Raw genomic sequence first — 21882 nt, 5'->3', positions numbered from 1 at the left:
TTTTTGTTCATTTCCAGACAGACTTTACCTACGCTAGTCACTCACACCAACCTCAAACTCCTTGTCTGAGGAGATCTGAATGCTAGGGTTACAAATGAGAGCTTCCATGCCCAGTGGAGAATTTAAATTCTGAATCAACACAATGTTTGGCCAGAAACATTTTTGCAAGGCTTCCGATCAGGTAGCCGGGCCAAAACTACAGATGGAGTGATCTGCTCAGCAGATGGGTCATGAATTTGTGGATAGCAGATTTATTTTAAGCTGTTAGAAAGAAATAAAGAATACTGCGGGGTTAGAGTTCAACTATTTGGAGAATTACATGGGGGGGGGGAGTAACTGCCACAATATTTTACAGCAGGTCTGTGGGTATTAACAGACACAGGCCGCACAGGTGATTAGCATACGGGAAGGGTCAGGTGAACTTACCTGATGGGCTCCACATCCTTCTTGCCTTCTGGCTAACAATTGCTTCTGCTATAAGTCAAGGCCAGGGATTGAGCAGTCCTGAGGAGCCTTCTCAGGCTGGCCTCTGTGTGACCCCTTTAAAGTGCAAGTCTCTAACAGTTCTGTTGGCAGAGGATCCCTATTTGGCCATAACGTATATTCAACGATCACTCCCTAGCTGATCCACATACTAGTGACCTCCCTGCAAATGGATACGATTTCCATATCTTCCTGGAAATTCGGGTGGGGACAACAGAGAGAGAATCAATATATTGGCACTAGGCGCTCATGCTGATGGAGTGTCATGAAGGAAAGGAACCATGTGGATTCAACAGGTTCATGTCTAGGTTCTGAGGAAGCAGTAACTTAAATGGGATCAGTGATTTAGAGGAAACATCTCAAGGTGGTGTACTATAAAAATACAGGGTACTCAATACTATCCTTGAAACAATTTTTCTTCAGCCTGAGGGTGGTGGCGCCTTAATCCCAGCACTCGGGGGGCAGAGGCAGGCGGATCTCTGTGAGTTCGAGATCAGCCTGGTCTACAAGAGCTAGTTCCAGGACAGGCTCCAAATCTACAGAGAAATCCTGTCTCGAAAAACAAAACAAAACAAAAATCTTCTACTTTTTGAGATCATAATATAATTGCATCATTTCCTCCTACCCTTTCCTCCCTCCAACCTCACCACATTCCCCTCGCTCTCTTTCAAATTCATGCCCTCTTTTTTCATTAATTCTCTCTCTCTCTCTCTCTCTCTCACACACACACACACACACACACACACACACACACACACACACATACACTAACACATATATATTCCTAAATACATACATACAACCTTCTCAGATTGTACAGTGTTACTTGCATGTGCCAGGCATTGAGCGCACACACCTTTAAAAACCAGCACTTGGGAGACAGAGGCAGGTAGATCTCTGTGAGTTCATTGTCAGCGCAGTATATGGAGTGTGTTCCAGGCTAGCCAACTCTACATGACAAACCTGAAGACAGCACTACTATCCTTTCACAGGCCCTCGAGCTGGACATGATGGCATTGTAGTCCCAAGTGGGTCACGTGACTCCATGGTTCAAAATCACCCTGGGCAATGAACAAGATCCCATCTCAAAAATAAAAGGAAAAGCTGGGTAGTGGCACACCCCTGAAGCCCAGCACTCAGGCAGAGCAGGCAGATCTCTGGGAAATCTAGACCAGCCTGGTCTACATTGTAAGACCTTGTCTAAAATAAATAAGAAGTTTTAAGAATCCAGTCCATATAAGTTCATGAGGTCTACCTGGACATTTGAACTTTAATTTTTCTTTCTTTCCTTCTTTCTTCCTTCCTTTCTTTTTTTATTATTTATTTATTTATTTATTTACTTATGTGTTTGATTGTTTATTATGTATACAGTGCTCTGGGTACCAGCTCTCGTTACAGATGGTTGTGAGCCATCATGTGGTTGCTGGGAATTGAACTCAGGACCTCTGAAAGAGCAGTCAGTGCTCTTAGCCTCTGAGCCATCTCTCCAGCCCCCTTCTTTTCTTTCTTGAGAAAGGATTTCTCTGTCTATCTTTGGCTGTCCTTGAACTCACTCTGTAGACCAGACTGGTCTTGAACTCACAGAGATCCACCTGCCTCTGCCTCCCGAGTGCTGGAATTAAAGGCCTGTGCCACCACCACCCGGCTAGCACTTTTTCGATAGAAAGCTACTGACAAGTTGAAAGAAAATCTTGTCAGAAAGTTGACAGGAAAACTAAAAGATTAGCAGTCTCTTGCAGGGATCTACAAGGAGCATGGAGGGGGAGAAGACGGGGAGGGAGAAGGGGAGCGGGAAGAGAACACGACAGGATGAGATGGCGGAGAACTGTCTTGCAGCCACCTATATTTAAATAACACAGCAGGTTTCACTGACAGGCTTATAGCATGAGGCTGCATGGATAGACTTACTTCAGCTGCTTTAAAGATCTCAAATGATGATTTCTCAATATTTCATAAAGTACTCCAACAGCTTTTCTTCCTATTGCCACACTAAAGATCTGCCTTTCTCTCTTTATGGCCGAGGACCCGCTGCTGGTTTGTTTACAAAAAAACCGTGGCGTACAGGAGCTTCCGGTTTAATGGCGAATCAATCCCACACCAGTTAGGTTTTAAAGGGGATATTTATTTTGGGGGGTAAAACTTACACAAACCGTCAGGAAAGGAGCCTGGTCGCTGGAGCAGGAGCCGGAACCAAGCACCAGAATCAAGAGGCTCAGCCGAGGCTTGCAGCTCTTCTTTTAAAGAGAAATATACCACGCCCCAGTGGGCTGGTATTTCAGCGACTATTGGCTGAAGCAGCGGAAGGTACTCCCGCAGCACCGGTTAGCTCATCTGAAAACAGATTCTGGAGAGAGGACACTTTTTCAGCAATTTGCAAAACTCTACAGGATCTTTTTAGTTTCACTGAAGATGTTCAAGAAAACCGAATAATAAATCTTCCTTTATAAGGCTCGTTAACTCTCTGTGTCTCTGCCTCTAACCGCTCTGTGCTGTCTGTCTCAGGTTCAGCAGTCAACGTTTCTCAGGCCCAACAAGGAAAAGCTGCTGTTGCTTCCTTTTAAATTAAAATCTTACAGTCTTCATTTTTAACTCTAAAAAGCTCTCATCCTAACACTAGGGACATTTCTTCAACTGTACATTTACTGTATAGTTTTGTGGGCTGCAACATCTAAGTATTCAAATAGACGTGCTATGGGGACCACTCTCATTCAAATCACTACATACCTGCTGGGTGCAGACCTTCCGCCTGAAGGACATCCCTGCTCCTGCCCGTAACCCTCATCCGTGACTCTGTAAGGAAGCTGAGAGTGAACTTTGCTCTGTAAACTCCCCAGTGTAAACTTTGGTGAAATTATATCTTGGTTTGTCATTGGGTTGATGGCGAGGGGGGGGGGGAGTATAAACATCATTTATGTCTCCCCCGGGGGAAAAATTTTAGCAATGCTTGGTGTCGTTGGCAGGATGTGACAAAGCCAAGGATAAGTTTGGGGAGAACACTGGTGTCTTGATATGGGGAATGAGCCAGGCAACGGAAACCTAATGGTGGAGTATGTGTGGAGGAAATTTTGACATGGCTCTCAGTTCCCATGTAGCATGTGTCAGTGTGCTTTTGCCAGTGTTGGCAGAGGCATGGGTAATGCAGAAAGTAGTGAGGTATGCCACTAAGGTGAGGGGATGTCTGTTGGGGATGACGGTCCTCTGTGTGGTATTGGGTGACATGCCTGCTTGGTGGGTGGGATTAACCAAGGGAGTACGGAGATGTTTTGAGAACAGCTGAAGGTCTACAGCAGACGTTACAGACACTGGGAGTGGTGACTGGGGTGGTCACGGTATCAGCAGGCAGCGGCTGGGGCAGGCTGGCTGCTGTAATGGGTGATAAGAGAGATATCTCAAGTCCGGCGGCAGGGATAAGAGAGCAATTGCAACAAGAAAGAGTCTGGGGCTCTCGAGAGATGGCTCGGTGGTTAAGAGCACTGGCTGGTCTTCCAGAGGTTCTGAGTTCAGTTCTCTAGTGGGGTCTGATGCCCTCTTCTGTCATAAAGATGTATATGCAGATAGAGTACTCACATACATAAAAATAAATAAATCTTTGTCAGATGGTGATGGTACACACCTTTAGTCCCAGCACTTGGATGGCAGAGGCAGGAGGATCTCAGTGAGTTTGAAGCCAGCCTGGTCTACAGAGAGAGTTCCAAGACAGCTAGGACTGTTACACAGAGAAACCCTCTCTCAACCCCTCACCTCCCAAAAGAGTCATGCAGACTTCCTTTGTTGGTCTCCTATCTACTAGGTAAATTGGATAAAAGAAGGGGCAATGGTGGTGTCAGCCTGCTGCTTCTCACAACTGGGAGACTGAAGGGTAAAGAAAACCCAAATTATATCTGTATCAAAGAGCCCTTCCCGGAACTGCAAACCCTGGACTCTATGAGAAAGGTCAGGGAAGAAAACAGAAAAGAGTGAAGTAGTGGCCACAGAAGATGCCCCTGGAGTCTGGCCTTTGAAACAGAAAGGGAAAGTCCATACTCAAGTATGTAGCTGTGGATGCTGGATGCTTCATGGTGGAAATTGCTGGCCAGATGTGCCAGCCCGTGTTGCAGTAGTGGAGTGAGTGGCTATCGATGGAACCAACCTTTTGATTGGACTCACAGGCCTGCTTTACCAGGGGGAAATTCACAGATGCTACTGGGGACTTAGCCAAAAGCCTGTGACCAGGGAGGTCATGGGGTTCCAGTGGAGAAGCAACCACTATTGCTTTGTTAAGTGATGTACCCGGTGAGGTGCCTCCCCCGTTTTGTGCTTCTCATTACAGGTTATTACTGCAGTCGCTGTCAACCTGAGTATTTCCTCTGCTTTCCATTTTGTCCTTTCCTGACTGTGTTTTGCAGGAGGAGGAATTTCCCCAGACTCACCTGGAACACAGCAACTTGACTCCTAGTTACCAAACTTGGATATGAACACGTCCTCGGGAATGGAGGAGTGGCTTCTTTGGAGGAGTGGCTTCTTTGGCGGAGCTAAATGAACTGGACATAACCTGGGTTAACAGGTGAGAAGTCATTTCATTATATTCTGTCTGACGACAACAGAAGGAATATATACACAGTGGCTGGCCCCAAATGAAGACCACAGACTCATGAGAGACAGGTCTTTTGTGTCATTTTAGCTCCCAAATGACCTGGTCTCGAATCTTCTTTGCAGAGAACTTCTTCTGATATAAATCCTCATCTCAAATGTTCTCCTCTTGCTTACATTTTCAGGGATCTACTTGTGGGCTGAGACCAGACGCAGTGGTCAAACCTCTGCTGAGTGCTGGTGAGGCCCTAGGTTCGATTCCCAGTACCACAAACAAAATACAAAACCCAAACCCAAACTCAAACTCCTTGTGCACAAGAGGGCTAACATGGTAGACCTAAACTGTCCTCCTGGCTTGCCAAATTGTCCCTTAGCAAGTATTGGGATTGCAGAGTAGGAGAGAGTTGTTTGTTTATTTGTTTGTTTGTTTGTTGCTTGCTTGGTTGGTTTTTCGAGACAGGGTTTCTCTGTAGCTTTGGAGCCTGTCCTGGAACTAGTTCTTGTAGACCAGGCCGACCTCGAACTCACAAAGATTGCCTGCCTCTGCCTCCCAAGTGCTGGAATTAAAGGCGTGCGCCACCACCACCCATTTTAGGAGAGAGTTTTTGAGGCAGGATAGAAAGCCATAAAACTGTGGAGACATGGGAAGAAAAGCAAGAGGAAGAAAAGGGGCCTTTCCTCTTTGGATCTGGTTTGCCTTTTCTCCTAGTAAGGGGAGGAATCCATCGCTAAAACCTAAATTGCCAGCTGGTCAGCAAAGATGGTGAAGACAATAGATCAGCTGTTCTTCCCACTTGGAACCTGGAGCTTTCTGCACTCACAGCATAATAATAAATTCACAGCATTGTTTAGAAGACCAGATGCTTTAACCTTTTGACCCTGTTGTCAACCACACACTTTAAGCCATGAGTAATAAAGGCTTGGGGCAGCGAACATGCTTGTTTCTTAGCAACCTTTAGAACTGTGAGTCGAGAGTCATCAAAATCCTTTACGGTCCCATCATAAAGATATCTAAGCATAACGCTCCCTTAAAAAACCCATAACCACATTTGGGTGTGCCCCTCTGAGAGTCTCTTTCTATTAACCCCTGTGCTGAAGAGCAATATTAAAAACGTCTTTTAATAAATCTCCAGTTGTGCTTTACACTGGCTTGCCCTGCAATTCTTTTCTGCCTGAAGCCACGGATGGCACTACTGCTTGAATGGAGATTCCTAATGAGGGCAGTGGGGTGAGGGTGTGTGTGGGGGGCACAGAATGCAGCAGTGTCTCTACCCTGGTCACTACCGTCATTCCTATCACCCCTAAGTACGAATGGCTGTCTGGGGTGCAGTTTTGATGCTAGCGACCTTATTTTAGCTCAGGCTCGACGGTACTAGGGTAAAATCCTTCACGACTGAGAATCGCGACACTATCTGGAGTTCTCAGGTTATAGAACAGCCGTGGGGGTGGGAGCGGAGCTCGGGGTAGAGTGCTTGCTGAAACCAAGAATGCCTCCAGAACACGTGACAAAATTTGCTTTTATGAGCAAGTGGTTATAAACTTGGCGTTCCCAGAATTCCCTGATGCTTATCAATTTGCTGGAATGATTCACGGCATAATAATTACAGATGGACACAGTGTGCAAATTGGGACCAGCCAAACGGAGAAAGGGCAAAGCCTGGGAGTGTTTTCAATCCAAAGCTTCCATATGATCGGTGTGACACACCCTCCCTTCCAGGACATCGATGTAAGTATCTTCCAGGAAAGCTCACCTGGGCTCCTAGCAGCAGATTTCCTTTCTCTTCCTCCTTTCTCTTCCTCCCTCCTTCCCTCCCTCCCTCCCTCCTTTGTTTCTTTCTCTTTTTTTCTCTTTTTTAATTTTTAAAATTGTGTTCGTTTGAAACGAGGCCTTGCTGGGCTTCTCCGGCTGGCCTGACCTTGTTGTAGAGACCTAACTGGCCTCGAATTTGTAGCAAGCTTTCTGTCTCTGCTTCCTGAGTGCTGGGATTGCAGGCAAGAAGTTACTCCATATTGCATAAAGCAGCTGGTTTTCAGCCTGTACCCCCTTGAATGACTACATTTTGTAAGCAACATTGGTTCTGCTTTAAGGATGGAAGATAACTCCGAAGCTGACATATGGATAGCTCCACTCACATGGCATAGTAAATAAATAATTTACTCTTTGGAGTAGTAAGGGCTCTCCTCTACAAATTCATTGGGGGTGAACTGAGATTGTAAGGGAACATGGACATATTAAAATTATATCAGGAATACTAAGACCAAGAATATACTGGGTGTTGAGTTTCAAACCTGGGACAAATAGCTGAGGTGGCTATTTATTTATTTTTTAATTTTAAATTTTTTAATTTATTATTATTATTTTTTTAAAGACAGGGTTTCTCTGTAGCTTTGGAGCCTGTCCTGGAACTAGCTCTTGTAGACCAGGCTGGCCTCGAACTCACAGAGATCTGCCTGCCTCTGCCTCCCGAGTGCTGGGATTAAAGGTGTGCACCACCATGGCCGGGCTGTGTTGCTTATTTAACATACCAAAGCAGACACTGGCTGCCAGGTTCTCCCTGCATCCCTCAGTTCCTACTTGTTACAGGGCCTTCCAGGCTGGCACACTCTGCCCCCTACCCAGGGGACTGGGCTGCCCTTCCTTATACAACTCAGCCATTTTGGTTTCCCACTCTTTTTGTAGCTTTGGGCCTCCTGGCTGTTGCACCTGGTTCCCCTCTCTCCCCTCCTCCTCCCCCTCCCCCTCTCCCTCTCCTCACAGGGCACAGCTCAGGCCTACTCTGGACTCTCTCAGATGTCTGCATCTGGCTATGCTCTCCCACATGTCTATAGGGTACGTTCTCCTCCACCTAGTCATGTTCCTTTTCTTTTCTTTTTATTTCTTTTTTCCACTCACTGGGCCTACTGGCCTGGAGAACGGGTGTAACTTATTCCCCCGGACACCCCTGACCATACACACACACACACACACACACACACACACACACACACACACACACGGCAGGCACCTAGCATGTCTATGGCTAGGATGGCCCCAACCAATCTGTTCTCTGACTATGCAGTTTATACATGGAAGGAATGACAGGCAGATAATTCCTGACTGTCCTCAGGGCTTCTGCTGAGCCTGGTTCCTGCAGCTGATGCTGTCTATCCAAATTGCTGTCTGCTTGTCCTTCCGTTTGCCCGTCTGTACCTGCTGTCATCTGTCTATCATTCGTTCATCTAGTCCTGGTCCCGCCCTTCCACCTCTGGAGTGCACCTTAACTCTGCAGTTCAGCTCTGACCTTGCAGCCTGCCTTCCAGCCCAGCCACAGCGGCTTCTCCAGTGAGACTTTCAGCTTAGGGGGCTCGTCTCTTGTCAACAGAAAGTCTTATCTCTCTATTAGTTTTTGATTTTTGGCCTCTCAGTCTTGGAAACTTCTTGCCTTTTCAACTCACTGGAGTTATTCTCTAATGTGTGTGGGCGCATGTGTGAATATGGATATACAGATCTATTTACTGTGTGATGTGTAACTTACAAGCTTGAGGTTAATATTAGTAAGTGAGGTTGACTTGCTGACCTTGACCAGCGTTATCACAGAAAGCGAGTTTATTTTTTTAATGTTTATTTATTCTTACTTTATGTGTATGCGTGAAAATGCCTGTGTGTATGTGCGTTATGTGTGTGCCCGGTGTCTAGGGAAGCCAGGAGATGGTGCTGAATCCTCTAGCACTGTAGTTATAGTCAGTTGTGGGTTCTGGGAACCAAAGGCAGGTCCTCTGCAAGAAGAGCAAATGCCTTAATCCCTGAACTGTGTCTCCAGCCCAAGGAAAGCGCGAAAACGGCAAATTGCTGTCTTTGAAAGCATCAGGCCTCGTAAATTTGCTACCTAATACATTCTGAAACTGTGGAAAGTCACGAGCATGTGTGTCTGTTTCTGGTGTTGCTCCGTCTTGACACTGTCTTCTGAGAGGGCTGGTATCTCAAGGTCCAAAGCTTCTGCCCTCTAATCAGAGGCAAGTCTTTCTGACCTGCCTGCCCCCAGCATGAATCATCTCATTACTTTCAGTTATCTGAGGAACAACTCATGAATCACCTCGTTAGTATAAACTACTGGGCCCACCGTGACTAACAAAGATACTCCCACACTCAGGAAGTTCCAAAGATTTAGAGGCTGGTTCCCAGGAACCTGGGACAAAGACAGATAAATTCTTTGTCAAATAACTTTTTTTTGATCTATATAAACTAATTATATAGATCACATATTTTATGATAAATATAAGCTTTCCTTACAGTAATTGAGGATTTGGGTACATGCCAATAATAGGTGTTTATGTGATGAGACCTCAATTTAAACACCTGGGCCCTGAGTTTCTAATGAGCTTCCCTAGTTGGCAGTGTTTCCCATGGGCTGTCATGGCTGGCTGCTGGAGGGGCTGATCACATCCTGTGTGACTCCACGAACAAGGATTCTAATGAGTGTCAGGGCAAAACATAGCTCTTCCTTCAAAGGAAGTAAGAGGGAGTTTATCAGAGCCAAACAAAAGTGGCCGTGGTCTGGAGACACAGATTCAGATCGTCTTGGGTGACACGTTCCACCTTGAAAGTGGTCACATGCGGGGATGATTTTATTCATCACAGAATGAGAGAAAGTCAGAAATGAACGCACTTACCAAGTACAGTGTCTGGGATATCTAGCAGGTAGGTCACAACAACGCAGGGAACTGTCTGCTTTTATGTCACGTTCAGGTTTTAGATCTCACCTGCTTTGGGGTCGGTAGAGACCAGCTGTGTCAAGCTTAGCACTACGTTCCGAGAATCTCATTTAAAAGTCGAAAGAATGTAGGATGTTAGGCCAGATACAGTGCTGGGTAAAAATGGCTGTCACAGGGGATTAAAGACATCCTAACTCGTTTTGATTCATCACCCATAATATTCTAAGCCCCTGCCATCACCTCATCTAACCAGTCCGTCAGGCTACAGAAGCTTTAAGAGGAGTGTGCGAAGCTCCGGAGAACTTCAATGCACAGAAGCGTGGGCCGTCTTCCTATAGACATTGGGCCCTGTAGCTTTTCCATGGGTTGATTTTGGTGTCTCTTCACAATGACAAATTGTTGCCACAAGTGCAGAACTGAGGTATAGCAGGGCTCATTGGGAACCTCTGGAAGTGTTACAGGTTCTTATACCCCAGAACAAGGAATGAATGGAACATAGACGTGTAGATAGGAGCAAACAAGGTGAGAGAATTAAAAAAACAACACACTTCCGTGCTGGTTAATCTCAGCGGTCAGTTTGAGATCTAGAAGTATCTGGGAGAGGAAGCTCTCTGGTTATGCCCGTGCCCCTACTTGACTAGGTTAACTGAGATGGAAGACCCACCCACTCCTGATTACCTAAAAGGAAGCTAGTTGAACACTAGCAATCATTGTTTTCACTTCCTGACCGAGGATACGATTCCCTCAAGCTGTTGCCACGGTGACCTTCTCTCCACGGTGGCTTGTAAAGCCACCTTCCTTAAACTGCTTTTGTTGGGGTATTTTATCAAAGCAACTAAACCAAAACAAAACAAACAAGCAAAAAAAAAAAACCCCAAAAACCAGATCAAGGGAAAAGTTAGAAACTCACATGCCAAATGTTATACAAAGGATGGGGCTTTTATATCTCATTTCTTCACATTTGCATAGTGTAGGTTTTCTTGTGTGTATTACCCATCCCATCCCATTGTTTTAGTATCTTGTGTGTGTGCGTGCACATAAGTGTGCATTGATGCTTTGCCTACAAGTTTGCTAATGTGAGTGTGTCAGATCCTCTGGAACTGGAGTTACAGACTGTTGTATGTTGTTTTGTTTGTGTTCTGACAAATAAAGCTTGCATGGAAATCAGAGGGTGGAACTAGGCACTAGTTAACTATAGAGGCCAGGCAGTGGTGGGCCTATTCAGCCAGAGGATTCATAGAGACAGGATTTCCCCGATTTGGTCTTAGAGGTAAGAAGTTTCTGGTGGCGGCTGCTCTGCTTCTCTGATCTTTCAGCGTTCATCCTCCATATCTGACTCTGTTTTTTTTTTTTTTATTGTTAAGACTAATTAGTATTAGTGAATAATGTGGGTACTGGGAATTGAACCCAGGTCCTCTGGAAGAGCAGTCAGTGCTCTTAACCACTGAACAATCTCTCCGGCTCCTCTTCTTAGTATCTTACTAGGGGTGCACGTTCAGTATTATAATGAACATGGGATACCCCAAGACACCTTACCTCTGTCTAACCAGTTGTTCTGGCCTATTCTAGTGAGCTCCAATGGCTGGTTGAGGAGTGTCCTAGCCTTCCTCCGTGTCAGCAGAGTTTTTCTTCTAGTCTAGTTTTGAAGTCTTTGTGTAAGGTCATGAAGAGTGAACAATTTTTCTTTTTCCCTTGCTTCCTTGCTTCCTCCTTTCCTTTCTTTTCAACTTCTTTCTTTTTTTCTTTTTAAGACAGATTCTCTCTATGTAGTTCTAGCTTTCCTGGAGCTCACTGTGAAGACCAGGAGGGCCTCAAAGTCACAGGGAACCCCCCAATTCTGCCTCCAAAGTGCTGGGATTAAAGATGTGTACCACCACACTTGGCAAGTTGATAGCTCTAGAAAGTAGTTATACTGGGAACTAGTGAGATGGCTCAGAAATTAAGAGCACTGGCTGCTCTTCTAGAGGTCCTGAATTCAATTCCCAGCAACTACATGGTGGCTCACAACCACCTGTAACGAGATCTGGTGCCCTCTTCTGGCCTGCATGTGTACATGCAGGCAGGACACTATATAATAAATACATATCTTATTTATTTTTAAATAATAAAGATTTAAATATTAAAATAAATAATATCTAAGATTATTTTTTAAAAGCAGCTATATATTTGCTTATTAGAAGGCAAAGAAACCAGAGCATGGTTGTACAAGGCCAGCTTGGTATACATAGGGTATTCCAGGCCAACCAAGGCGCATAGTAAGACCATGTCACAAAAATAAAGAAGGAAAACAAAGAAAGCTGTTTTTCCCTACACTGTTATTAATAAAAATATAAAATGGCACGTCACTTTAGCAAATAGGTTTAGTTGTTACCTTTAGGTTTTTTTTTTTAAAGTTTGGTGCGGGAGAATTATCTGTATTCTGTCAATCATATTTTAATAAAACGCTGATTGGCCAGGCAGGCAGTATAGGCGGGAAAGCCAGACAGGAAGTAGGGGTGGAGCAAAGAGACTGGGAGTATTCTGGAAGCAGAAGCTCTCTCTCAGCCACTCCTGTACAGACCACCGAAGAGACAGCATGTAACCTGCCCAGCTCAAAAAGGTATGGAGCCATTATGGCTAACATAGATCAGAATAATGGGTTAATATAAGTTATAAGAGTTAACAAGAAGCCTGACCCTATGGGCCAATCAGTTTATAACCTTATGGAGTCCTGTGTGTAATTTCTCTTTGGGATTTGCCGGCTGTTGGGGTACCGGGCGGGACGGAAACCCCAACAAGCCGGCCCTCATGTTACAAAAGTTGAACATTTATTTAACATCAGTCCTGTCAGTCAAACTCCTAGGTATTTATCCAGATGAAAACTCATACACATAAAACATATTTATGGGGCTAGAGAGAGGGCTCAGTGGTTCAGAGCACCGTAAATGGTTCCCAGCACCCACAGAGCAGCTCACAACCACCAGAACTCCAGTTCCAGGGGAATCAGCACCCCTTTCTGGTCTACTAATGCCCTGCATGCATGTGGTACACAGACACACATGTAGGCAAAACAGCCATACACATAAAATATAATAAAACCCTATTTACAATAATTTTATTTATAGTACCCCAAACTAGAATTATTAAATGTTATTTCTTATATGATTCCATTTCCATAACTGTAGTGGCATTTAAATTGTATTTTAATAAATAAATCTTGTCTGAAGATCTGAGAGTAAAACAGCCCCACTCGTCAACCTTACAGACCAAGCAACAATAACACACTCCTTCAATCCTAGTAGCCACACCAGCTTGCCCTAGAAGCCAGACAATAGTGGTACACGCCTTTAATCCCAGAACTAAAGAGGGTTGTCAAACAGGAGACAGCTCACACACACAGTCTCATTCTGAGAATCCTAGAGGCAGGGTTGCTATTTTCGGATTAAGGTCGAGGTCAGAGCCAGGGGCTGGCTGCTTTGCTTTTCAGGTCTTCAGGCTGAACCCCAATTTCTCTCTCTGAGTTTTTATTAATCATACTTCACATAACATTCTCAATGACAAAATTATAGAGCCGGAGAACGGTTAGTTGCCAGTGGTTACGGAGGGTAGTCTGGTAGGGAACATGGTAGGCTAAATGAATGTGAGGTAGTACGAGGCAGACCTTTGTGATATCAGAGTGGTTCTGTATATTGCTTGCCGTAGCTGTGTGAGTCTGCACAGATGTTAAAATGGCACGGTGCTGCACACACACTGTGGGGCCACAGGTGCTGCACACACTCTGTGGGTACACAAATGCCCGCTTTGGGTATACTCTTCTACAGTTATGTCAGATGTAGCTGCTGGGGACATCTGAATAGCTGCCTGTAGAATGTTTCCATGCTGTCTTTGCAGCTTCATGCTGCAATGTGTAATTCACTCAGAATAAAGATACAAAGTAACTATTGGACAATACGCAATAAACTTATAAATGACGACTGAGAGTGGGGTGTCTTATCTACCCAATCGCATGAAGTGAAGAAATTAAGATACTTCGTTCCAGAAGTTTTAGCTTTTGGTTTGGGCTGGGAATAGACTTGTAAAGAAACCCTCAGCTGATGTTTCCAATCTTCTAGTTGAGAAATGATATTATTATTGGTATGATTGAAATTAGACTCTGTTGCCTTTGAGTGTATTGAGCAGTTAATATATTTAAGATGCACCTATATTTGACTGCATGTTGTTTTCTTTCAGAAACTAGATGTGCTGTGTCATTCTGGCTAAATCCACAGACACAAGCCTAAATTTTAGGAGTAGAGCCTTTCAAGTTATTTAATAGAGTCTGGTTTCATTTTTGATACATTAAACATTTACAATAGCAACAATATAGAAGTAACCTGCCAGTCAATGAGCAAAGAGTAAACAGAAGAGTAGGTCACTGCGCATCTCCAGATGGGGTGGGGTTTCTGCTGCTTAAGGAGGCACTTGAGAAAGTCACAGAATACCTGACCCTTTATTTGCTTTTTTTCTTGAGGCTAATGGAGAGTTGTCCTCATGGTTGGTCACACACTGGGCGGCTCCCTTCCCGGGGCCCCGAGTCACTCCGCTCATCGGCTGAGGACTTGGCTGGTGAATGCTTGCTTCTTCAGCTCTGAGGTTGTTGTGGGCCGAACAAGAATCAGCACTTTTCAGAAAGATCGTTTTTGTTTTATGTGTATGACTGAATGCCATCATGTGTGTATCTGTACTACATGTGTGCTTACTGTCACTGGAGGCCAGACTAGGGCATTGGATCTCCTAGAACTGGAGTTAGATAGTGGTGAGCCTTCATGTGGGTGCTGGGAACAGACTCTGGGTTATCCGCCAGAGCAGCAAGTGACCTTAACCACTGAGTCATCTCCTCAGCCCTGACAGTCATTACTAACCATCACAGAACCCCTTACCAGAGAGATGTTCAAGTTTTCATCATCTGAGAATCAAGGATTTCAACACAACAAAAAGCTACATTCTTTGTATCTTATAGAGCCATTTCAAATAAATGGGTTAAAATAGCAAGCAACCATGCATGCTGAAGGTGAAGGCGTTTGTGACCCTTGATGGTAGCTTTGCTCCTTTCTTATCCGTAAACCTGTAGTTTCCTGAGGCTCTCATGTTTACGATCACAGTATGCTTTAACTCGTGACCTCGGAGAGTCAGAAATAGTAAATAAAATCAGGAGGGCTGAGGATGCGGCTCTGTGGAGCGGTTTCCTTAACACATAGAATGTAAGAAGAGGGTGAAACCTTTCGTCTTGGAGGGAAACTCCTTAACCACAGGATATCAGAAAGCAGTTGAAACACAATCACTGAAGGGGAGGTGAACCACTCAACCCCGCAGGGAAGCCTGCTAACACAGGCAGAATTCACAGGCTTTGGGGAGTTCCTGAAAGTGACCAGGTTCATTAGACTCCTCATTTACCAAGTGCATCTTTTTTTTTCCAGTATGATGGCATGCAGGCAGACATGGCGTTGGAGAGGTAGTTGAGAGTTCTACACCAGGATATGCAGGCAGCAGGAAGTGACAGTGAGCCACTAGGCCTGCTTGAGCTTCTGAGACTTCAAAGCCTACCCCACTAGTGATGCACTTCCTCCAACAAAGCCACACCTACTCCATCAAGGCCATACCTCCAATTAGTGCCATTCTCTGTGAGTCTATGGGGCCATTTTCTTTCACACAACCACATTCTACCCCCTGGCCCCCCATAGGCTTCTAGCCATATTGTAATGCAGAAATGCATGAAGTCCAATTTTATAAGACCCCATAGTCTATAACTGTCTCAATAAACCCTGTAAAAAACCAATACTCAGAGTCTCTTTTGAGACTTATGGCAATTTCGTAACTGTTACCCCCTATAAAATCAAAATGAAAAAGCAAATCATGTACAGTATGTACTTCTAACAAACTGTTTGATTGAAATCTCCAGCTCAGCCCCATTTCTCCATCTCCAAACCCTGCCTTCTCAGAAAAACTGCCAAGTGTGGAGGCAGCTCCTCTCCTGAAGCTGCTAGCTCCCCAATCTCTGCCCTAAGTGTTTTAATTGGGCACAAAAGAGCCAGTCAGTAGTGGCACATGCCTTTAGTCCCAGCAGAGGATTGGGAGGCAGAGGTGGGCGGATCTCTGTGAGTTCAAGGTCAGCCTGGCCTATGGAGAAACCCTGTCTTGAAAAACCAAAAAAGAGGGGCTGGAGAAATGGCTCAGCGGTTAAGAGCACTGACTGCTCTTCCAGAGGACCCGGGTTCAATTCCCAGCACCCACATGGCAGCTCACAACTGTCTGAAAATCTGGTTCTAGGAGATCTGACACCTTCACACCAATGCACATAAAATAAAAGATAAATAAATCATAAAAAAATTTAAAAAAAAGAACTTCAGGGGACCTTAAAAAAAAAAAAGAAAAACCAAAAAAGAAAAAGTAAGAAAAATTAGGCACAAAATCAACTTACGGAAGATGCATCATGAACCTGGTGCCTATAGGGTATTTAAGCCCCTTTTTTCAGAATCAGCCATGTGATTTCTCTCCTGCACCTCCCACCCAATCCCTGGGGGGGCAGCTGAAGCACCCACCTGAGAGTGTTTTGCTCAAATATACCTGGTTTTTCATGTAGACTGAGACTGCTTTACTTCCTGGCCACCCAGATCTGAATAATAGCACAGAAACTATGCTAATTGCAACACTGCTTGGCCAATAGCTTAAGCATTATTTCTAGCTAACTCTTACATTTTAAATTAACCAATTTCTATTAATCTGTGAATCACCATGAGGCTGTGGCCTACTGGTATGGTTCTGGCTGGAGGCTGGAGCCTTTTTCCTTAGGCAGCTACATGGCATCTCTCTGACTCCGCCTACTCTTTCCCGATATCTCTGTTTAGATTTCCCGCCTGGCTTTATTCTGCCCTGCCATAGGCTGAAGCAGCTTTATTCATCAACCAATAAAGCAACACATATGCAGAAGGACATCTCACATCATTTTTACCTTTTAATTTAGGCTTGATCTGGCTTACTGCATCAGCAGAGAACCTACTATCAGTGGACAGAAAATCTTTTACATACAATGGCACAGAATATACATTACCATTCGGAGAGGGGTGAAAGGGATCAGAGCAAGACTGAAAACCAGCCTGTGCCCATTTTGTGTCTTCATGTCTGATGTCAAAACACCCTTTAGATCTCCAACTCCGTTTAGCTTTGTTGACGACAACATACTTCTTTCTCTTGGGCTGGTGCCACTCCCTGTTAGCAGCTCTCCTCGGCAGGTATCCCACGACTTTGGCATCTCTAACATCTTGGGGTCCCCAAGGCAACCCAGGCTTTACCTTTACAGCTTCACACAATGGCTTCTCTAGGCTTCCATGCAGGGACACCCCTGACACAAGCCTGGCCTCAGCGGCTTTTCTTAGCCACAGAGGGAGATTCCATAACCCTTTCTTCTGTTCTTGGCTCTAAAACCAGAACCACAAGACCAAAGCTGCCAAGTTCTGCTGCTTGAGCGAGGCCCCCTATTCAATTACATCTTCACCAGCCTTTTGTTTTTGATAGTGTCCTTCATTGTCCAAGCTTGGTTGTCCTGAAACTCTATCTGTGGACCAGGCTGGCCTTGAACTCTGAAATTCACTTGCTCTGTCTCCTGACTGTTGGGATTAAAGGTGTGTACCACCATACTAGGACCTAAACTGTTCTTTAATTCATTTTGACAAGGAGGAAGCTTAGCTGGGTAGGGTCTTGCTCTGAGGTCACAAGTCTCTTTATTCTATTTAACATCAGGTTTTTCTTTAATCTGTTTATTTCCTTGATTACAGGGTTTAGCTTCAATCCACTCCCTGGTGCCTCCCTTTTCCTTGAACTGTACATTTTGTATTTTCTTTGAATAGGTTGCTACTTTTCGTTTTTAGATCTTCATAAGAGTGAACTCTAATAACCACAAGACAGAGTCAATACTAGGCTGTTTTAAGATTTCCTCTACCAATGGAATTAATCCAAAACTCTTCACTTTAGTCTCAGGCAGACAGGGGCAAAAACCAGCCACATTCTTTGCCAAAATATGGTAAGAACAGTCTCTAGGCTACATTCTAACATTCTTCTCTGCTGCACCATCTTTAGCTGGGTTGACACAGCTCAAACCCCCTTAGCACCACTGTCTTCCACGCTCTACTAGAAGAGCCCATTAAGCCACACTTGAAGTGTTCAATTGCTTTTTCTAGCCAAGTCTTAAAGTTCACACTCTTTCAAACAAAAGCATGGTCAGGCCTATCACAGCAATACCCAGTCCCTAGTACTACTTAGATGCTGCGGGAGTACCTTCCACTCCTTCAGCCAATAGTCACTGAAATACCAGCCCACTGGGGTGTGGTATATTTCTCTTTTAAAAAGAGCCACAAGTCTCGGCTCAGCCTCTCTTGGTTCCGGCGCTTGATTCCGGCTCCTGCTCCAGCGACTAGGCTCCTTTCCTGACGGTTTGTGTGTATGTAAGTTTTACCCCCCAAAATAAATACCCCTTTAAAACCTAACTGGTGTGGGATTGATTCGCCATTACTTAGCTTTTTCTTGCTGTGGAGAGACACCATGACCAAAGCAACTCTTAGAAAATGTTTAATTGAGTTGGGTGGTGGCGGCGCAGGCACACGTTTAATCCCAGCACTCAGGAGGGAGAGGCAGGCAGATCTCTGTGAGTCTGTGAGTTTGAGGCCAGCCTGGTCTACAAGAGCTAGTTCCAGGACAGGCTCCAAAGCTACAGAGAAACCCTGTCTCAACACCCCCCGCCCAAAAATACCCCAAAAAACCAAAACCAAACAAACCAAAAAAAACCCCCAAAAACCCCCACAAAAACAAAAACAAAAAACACCCAAAACCCCAATACAAAGAAAAACAAACAAACAAAACAAAAAAAGAAATGAAAACATTTAATTGGTACTGGCTTACAGTTCAGAGGGGCTGGTTTATAGTTCAGAGGCTTAGTCCATTATTGTCATGGTGGGAAGCATAGACGTGTCGGCAGACATGGTGCTGCTGAGGTAGCTGAGAGTTCTACGTCTGGATCCACAGGCAGCAGAAGTGACAGTGAGCTGTAGTTGTACTTTCTTGTTGGGACTGCCAGTCCGCAAATAATGACATGGAGACTTATTAATTATTAAAGCTTGGTTTTAGCTTAGGCTTGTTCCTAACTAGTTCTTATAACTTAAATTAACCCATGTTTTCAAACTACATTCCTCCACAAGGCTCGTTACCTCACCTCTGTACTGCCTTCCGGCTTCCTCGGCCACGGGCTGGCAACTCCCTGCACACCTAGATTCTTTCTCTTCTTCCTTTTTCTCCCTGGAAATCCTGCCTATCCTCTCCTGAATAGTTCCTGACCATTCAGCTTTCTATTACACAACCACAGCAGTGCATCTTCTTCACACAGTGTACATATATTCCACAGCAGTGAGCCACTGGGAAGGCTTGAGCTTCCGAGATCTCAAAGCCCACCCCTCCTAGTGATCCGCCTCCTCCAACAAAGCCACACCTACTTCAGCAAGACCACGCCTCCTAAGAGTGCCACTCTCTGTGACCTTATGGGGGCCATTTTCTTTCAAATCACCACACTTACTTATTTAATTTTATTTATCGTGTGTGTTGTATGTGTTTATATGTTTGGATGTACATGTAGGTGTGTGTGTAGGTCAGAGGTCGATATGGGGAGTCTTCTTCAGTGACTTTACCCCTTACATATTTGAGACAGGGTGTCTCACTGAACCCGGAATTCCCAGATTCAGCTAGATGGGATGAACAGCGTCTTTAGGGCGTTGCCTGTCTCCATCCTGCTGGCACTGAGGTTATAAACGTGAAATCCATGTTTTTTATGTGAGGCTTTTATGTGAGGTTTTAGGAACCTGAACAGGTTCTCAGCTCATGCAGCAATGGAGGCAAGTCCTTAGCGCCCTCGGCATTTCTCAGCCCAATCAAGTCGGCATTGGTCGAATGCCTTTTTGCTGGAATGTAAACTATCAGCCACTATCAACTTTCTGTGCGTATAGACAAAGAGGCTCTAACGGTCTACAGGGAGGTAGGCGAAGCAGACTGAGCCTGGAAGATTTATTCCCAGGATGTCTGGATGACAGTTGTGAGGTGTGGGAGGATGGTGACTCAGTTTCCCCCAGGTGTCTCCCCATGGGTTCTTGCACAGGTGATGCCTGGTTTTAAGACTGAGCATTCTAAGAGACAGGAGGGTAAGCTGCCAGTTCCTTCCATGCTGGCTGGGCCTAGAAAGTAACACGATGGGTACACTGGTCACTGAGGAACTCAAAACCCAGGTCTGATGTGGGAGTGTTCAGATGGAGATCCGGTGACTCAGAAGGCAGAGGCAGGAGAATCAGAAACTTGAGGCTAGCCTGGGCAAGACTGGTAACACTCTGAAACCCTGTCTCAAAAACAAAGAAATCTATCCAATAGAACGTATATAACTTCCAAAGGACATGGAATAGAGCACACTCCTCAATAGAAGGGTTGAAGAATGTGGGAATTTTAGCCTGTCAGTCTTCCTTCCATCTACGCACTATTTACGGCTTTTCTTATATGCAATAATAAAATCATGTTCTCAAGACCACCACATGCCTCATTTTGTTATGAGCACCATGTTTATGTTAGCATATAGGATCACCTTTATTTTATTTTTAAAAATTCAGACAGGGTGGTCCAGGCTAGTCTTGAACTCCTGAATCCAGGGCTCTAATGATTCACCTGTCTCAGTCTCCCAAGTAACTTGATTTCCTATTGCATGCCTTTACACACTGGTTTGTCTACAATGCTACAAGAGGACTGTTTTTTTCTCACTCAAAACAGAGTTTGATCCATTAGTTGCTCAATAAAGCTATTTGTGAGATAGATAATCTTTTTTTTTTTTTTTTAGACGAGGTTTCTCTGGGTATCCCTGGCCGTTCTGGAACTCACTCTGAAGAGCAGGCTGGCCTGGAACTTACAGATCTGCCTGCCTTTTCCTTCCTGTGCTGGGATTAAAGTGTTGTGCCACCACTGAGCAGTTTATTCTTATTTTTTCAGAAGGCATTTTCGAAAGGTTAGGGAGCAAAAGTAAACTCAGTACTTGAGATTAAATGATTGGACATCAAATTGAACACGGTCTGCATCTCAGCGGGACTTACACTACGGCAGAGGAAGGCGAGAAGGCGAGTTATGTTGACAAAGGCTACAGTCAAGCCAAGTCTATACTAAGGCGTTGGCTGTGCAAAGGAACAGATGCAGCTCACAGCTTGGAGTCTGGAGTCTGGTGGTGGTTCAAATTTGGGAAGGGCAGAGCAAACAGAAGCAAGGATAATTTTCAGGCTTGGGGACTGAGCTTAGAGCCTTGCAGGAGTCCAGGAGAGGATGATATAGGCAAGTGAGGAATTTACATCCATAAATGGGTCAATTAGCAAAAATTCTAGATCTGTCTGCTGTGAAAAAAAAAAAAAACCACCAGAGATGAAATATCTCAAAATAGGAATCTAGGTTTATGCTTTCAGAGGTTTCAGTCCAAGTTCTGATGGTCCTGTGCTTTGTGCCTGAGATTAAGTGTTTGAGTGGAAGTGTCACCCCAGCCTCAATGAGTCTGGAATGTTTGGGTGTAAAGTTCCATCCCAAGTCCTCTCCCCTGGGAGTTGTCTCAGTCCAGACTCCACCCTGAGAAAGCCCGCCAAATGATGAGCCCCTCCTCAGAGATGCTCAAGACCACTCCCACAGGGTATTTAAACAGCAACCAAGAAAACAAACACGTGGTTTCCTGCTCTTCCACTCCCATGTCCTCTCTGAGGGCCTGGAATGCCACCTGGGAGCACTGGTATCCATTACACCTGGGCTTTTTTCTAATTCGGTTTGATTTGGTTGGCCTGATTTGGATTACTGCATCGGCGGAGAGGTTTATGGGGGTGCAAAAACTTTTCAGTAAGGTAGAATGCTATGATAATCAGACCATGTAAAAAAGGTCAGCTTCCATGCTGACCTCATGGAAGCCAGAAAGCAGGGAGAAAGAGGCATACTTCCAGGGAATGACTTCTCCCAGCTAGGACCCAACTGCAATGATTTCAGCCACATAAGGCTGATACTTCTGTGTTCTAGGGGCCATGCACGTGTAGACAAGCCCTTAGGCAGAAGTGAATAATGCCCTCCCCCCATGTT

At 44.9% G+C, this 21882-nt stretch overlaps 1 long non-coding RNA gene across 1 annotated transcript; it reads left to right on the top strand.

Annotated features, from left to right (window-relative positions):
* The first annotated feature begins 4823 nt into the window (after positions 1–4823).
* LOC125406497 (uncharacterized) lies at positions 4824–15581 on the top strand. The gene is made up of 3 exons (XR_007233924.3): positions 4824–5026; positions 6660–6778; positions 15180–15581. It is a non-coding gene; the product is annotated as an uncharacterized LOC125406497 (long non-coding RNA).
* Positions 15582–21882: the final 6301 nt, after the last annotated feature.

This window comes from Myodes glareolus, chromosome 17 (assembly GCF_982192425.1).
Source record: "Myodes glareolus chromosome 17, mMyoGla1.1, whole genome shotgun sequence".
NCBI lineage: Eukaryota > Metazoa > Chordata > Mammalia > Rodentia > Cricetidae > Myodes > Myodes glareolus.
This window is presented reverse-complemented; position numbering and strand designations above follow the sequence as displayed.